At 52.1% G+C, this 4123-nt stretch overlaps 1 long non-coding RNA gene across 1 annotated transcript; it reads right to left on the bottom strand.

Moving 5' to 3' along the window:
- Nucleotides 1-214: 214 nt before the first annotated feature.
- Nucleotides 215-2706, bottom strand: LOC138826708 (uncharacterized). Its single transcript, XR_011371816.1, has 2 exons — nt 2618-2706; nt 215-1235 (listed from the first exon to the last, which is right to left on the bottom strand). It is a non-coding gene; the product is annotated as an uncharacterized lncRNA (long non-coding RNA).
- Between the last annotated feature and the right edge of the window lie 1417 nt (nt 2707-4123).

The raw sequence follows: 4123 nt of genomic DNA on the forward strand, positions 1-4123 counted from the left end.
GGCTTCCACAATGCTTAAGTCAGCATGTAGGATGCACACCTGAACCACCGCTTCCTTCTGCCCAGGTACGGCTGGATGAGCGGTACTGCTGCACCTTGCAGGCAGCTGAAAAGATGCTAAGGAGGTAGGTGTGGGGGGGAGGGGGCATGGGCCTTGCCCCCCATTTTTCACTTGTATAGCAGTACTACATTAAAATAAAATCACACAGTGCATCTTTTGTTAGACATTATTTTAATACCATATCAAAACACCTTGACTAATGAAGAAAGGTTTTCTCCCAAGCTTTGAACATTTTTTTAAACATTTTATAATAAGTTTTTTTTTTGTGTGTTTTAATATATAAATACAGAAACCTATCTTGTATGGGCTGATGCCACGTATGAACATCAATGGCTAGAATGTTCTCAGAGAGCCTGAAAACGGGTAGTGGTACATGTTTCTTTAGTAAAGTCTTTTGCTTGTCTGTTTTAAGTTTTCTGGGGGGGGGGAAAATCCGTAAGGACCTAAGAAGAATGTTCAGACATTTTTGCAGTACACTTGTGATTGTTAAATCCTCTGAACTGACCGGAACCAGGAGGCAAAAAAGGGGAAGACGTGGGAAGGGGGCGGGAGAAAATCCTGGCTGGTCAGCTGTTGGTTCTGTTTTTGGCAATGAAATCATGTGGCTATCAGGATTCTTAGGGGAGAAAAGTGCAAAACTAAGCCAGAAAACAAATATGGAAAAACAAACCCAAAAAACAACCCCAAACTCTCAGGGTAGAGAGGTTGGTGATGCAGAGAGCCAAGTGGGGCGCTGGGCAAAGGAAGGGACTGTGCCGCCTGCCGTCGGGCTGGCAGCGAGGACATGGCTATGTGTGGTCTGTCACTGAGTGGGTTACAGCTGGGCAGCAAACAGCAATCTGTAAACATCACGAGGGAAAACACCAGTCGACACTAGACTTTTTTTTATATAATTTTTTTTTTTGTAAACACTTTGAAGACAGACCCACACACTTTTCAAAGGTGAAAAAAGAAAATGCCCTTTTCCCTCCTGGGTGGAGGGTGAGGGGAAGGATACCAGTAGATTCACTCTTCTCTCAGACTCGCTCTCATCTGACTGGGTGTCCTCGAGGAGGAAGGAGGACCGATTTCTGGAAGTCAGTGCAGAAGGGGTGCCCTGTTCCTTCTGGGGGTCCCAAGCTCAGCTCTGTCCAGTGTCCGAGGAGCCTCCTCCCAGGAACAGGGGCTGTCTGTCCCTGTATGAGTCAGAAGAAGTCAGCTGTGCTCCGTCTGGCTGAGGCCACTGCTGCATCCCTTGGTGGCAGCAGCACGTCCCCCCGAGGGCAGGCTGGCGGGGTGTCTGTGGTTCGGTCCAGGCAGGTCCCCCAGAAGCCAAGCATCATGCTGGGAATTTGGCCCGCGCCATGCGCCAGGCTCCACTCCCTCTGCCTCACTCTCGCCCTTGCTTTTTCTTCTCCCCATGCCATCAGATTTTGAGGTGAAGGTAAAAAGAGCAAGTGTCCCCGGTTTGTCTGACATCATCAGCTGTTCTGGGCATTTACTTGGAATAAATAAAATAAACCTAACAAAAGAAAACAAAATAGAGAGAGCAGAAAGAAAACAGGCCCCCAAACCCTTTGGTTGTGAGATAAGGAGGTAGAAATAAGCTTTTTTTTTTTTTTTTTTTCCTTTCCTGGAGCTTGTGTTTGTTTAAAAAAAGAAAATGTTAAGCTGGGCGCCGGTGGCTCACGCTTGTAATCCTAGCTACTCAGGAGGCTGAGATCTGAGAATCGCGGTTCAAAGCCAGCCCGGGCAGGAAAGACCGTGAGACTCCTATCTCCAATAAACCACCAGAAAACCGGAAGTGGCGCTGTAGCTCAAGTGGTAGAGTGCTCGCCTTGAGCTGAAGAGCTGAGGGACAGCGCCCAGGCCCAGAGTTCAAGCCCCATGACCGACAAAAAAAAAAAAAAAAAAAAAAATGTTAGCCCAGAACTTAGAAGGAACAGGTAGGGCGAGGGGCAGGAGAGTGCAGCCAGCGCCAGCAGTAAAAGTACCCTGGGAAGAAATGGCGGGATTGGGAGGAGGGTGTGGCCTGGTCTGCTGCAATCAGGGCCCTGTCCTATGGGACAGAGGGGCCAAGTCTGGCTTGGAGGCCTGAGAGTCCTCTGCAAGCGGAGTGAGGGAGGCGGCCTGCAGGGGAAAAAGCAGCTGTGAAATGAGTGCTGGCCAGCCTCTGTGTCGGACAACGCACAGATCCCACAGGCTATTCAATGAGTGCATGTCCGTAAGGCGACAGGAAATGATCCAGAGAAGCGGACTCTGAGAGGTGAGGGAGAATGCGCCTATCTGGCTGTAAACCCAGTGCCCAGCTAAAGGCTCATCTGCTTCCCAAGCTTCCTCAGGGAGATTTGCTTTAGATGTTTGGATACACTGGTCTTTCCCCAACTAATTCCACCTCTTCTGCGGGCATGTTTATCCTATCACAGAAGATCCTTCCACTTCTGGATATAAATCACTGTCCTTCCCTCTGCTCTTCCTGCTTTCCCTCAGAGAAGCGCGTCAGAGCAGCCCCGCTTCCCCACCAGCAGGCCCTCAGCAACCTGACCCCGAGCCTGAGTCTGCTCAGGTATGGGCTCACCTTTGAGAGGAGTCGGCAAGCAAGCCTGGCAGGGTCAGTCCGCAGGGTGTTCCGGACAAGATCTGTTCACTTCAAACCATGAGTCTATGCAGCTGTGGGTCAGAAGGGGTGCCAGAGGAACTACTTTAGCTCCTGCCACTGGGGCTCTCCAGTGTCAGACTTGGGAGAGGGTTTTCAAAGTCTCTCCTGAAAGGACCCCAGGGGAAAACCACCCTGCCCGCTTTCTGCAGCAGGGAGAAGGGGGGAGGGCGGCCGGTACAGGCTCAGGGGGATCTGGCACTGTAGGAAGGATGAGTAGCCTTGAGGTCCTTGTGCAGGAAGCTAACCAGTCGCTACTAGGGAGAAGGCGAGGGAGTTGGTGAGCACTTGGGAGGCTGGTTTGATTCCCGGCTGTGGGGTCCTATGAAAGCCTCCTCCTGGGTTAAGAGAGCAGCTAGATGGCTCCCTTCCCAGGGCACGCCTTCCGAGTCTACCACGCTTGGCTACGCAGGTGAAAGGTGCCCAGGCCCTCGAGCTCTGACATTGCTGCGTAAGTGAGCCAAGGAGGGGCTTGCAGTAAAGTCCGGCTCCCTAGTGTTTGAAGAGAACTGTCTGCACCAGAGAAAGAACAGTAATTGCCCCAAGACAGAGACCAGAATTTGTAAACTAACATCTGGGCATTTTCAAACATCAACTCAGATCATCTGCATATGTTGCCTCAGGCCCAAGGTATTTTTTTTTCTCCTATCTCTGGTTAATGCCCCCCGCCCCCAGGACACCTCCAGACTAAGAATCAGTTCTCTAGACCAGTTGTGCCCAGGCACGGCCACTGTCCTGTAGACCAGTGGCCCCAGGTTGCGCTGGGAAAAGCCTGTGTTGCCAGGCAGCAGTGCTGAGCTTGAGGAGGAGAGAGCAGGTGGTGGCCACAGGAGCACGGAGTGTCCTCCTGTCCGGGCAAGGAGGTGTCTTCTTTCCAGTTGGGAACAAGAACAAGGTTCCTCCTGGAGGCCGAGGACAAATCTTGGCCCTGCTAATTTTAGCAGTGTGTGCCCACAGGTAGCGGCTCTTGCTGCCTCTTGCTCCTCCGGGGAGAAGGGCAAACAAGACACAAGGACACCCTCCACATTGCCTCTCTTACCCTTTGGAGCAAGGGGCTCATGGAGGAAGAACAGCCAAGCTCCAGGTGGGATCCTGAGGACCTCCGACCTGTGGGGCTCCATGAAGCAGAGCTGGACCTCTGGCTTCACCTATGTCTTGCCCTTGGGACGCTTAAACCCCCTGTCAGCACAGTTGGATATACTGTGCCCCTAAGAGGCCATCCTATGGTCAGAGGAGACCAGATGGCTGGCGCCGGAGGTCTATCCTTAGGAGGTGCCACCCCGCCAGGTCCTCGTACCTTTTGTGATAGATGCACAGGCAGGGCAGTCTGGCTATCGTGTCCCCCTGAAGCAGCTCCTCCAGGCAGATCACGCATTCACCCGCATCTTTAGTCAGCACATCATCTGAGACAGGGAGACAGGGAAAGAG

The sequence above is a fragment of the Dipodomys merriami genome, unplaced genomic scaffold, assembly GCF_024711535.1.
Source record: "Dipodomys merriami isolate MVZ:Mamm:240054 unplaced genomic scaffold, mDipMer1.0.p SCAF_148, whole genome shotgun sequence".
NCBI lineage: Eukaryota > Metazoa > Chordata > Mammalia > Rodentia > Heteromyidae > Dipodomys > Dipodomys merriami.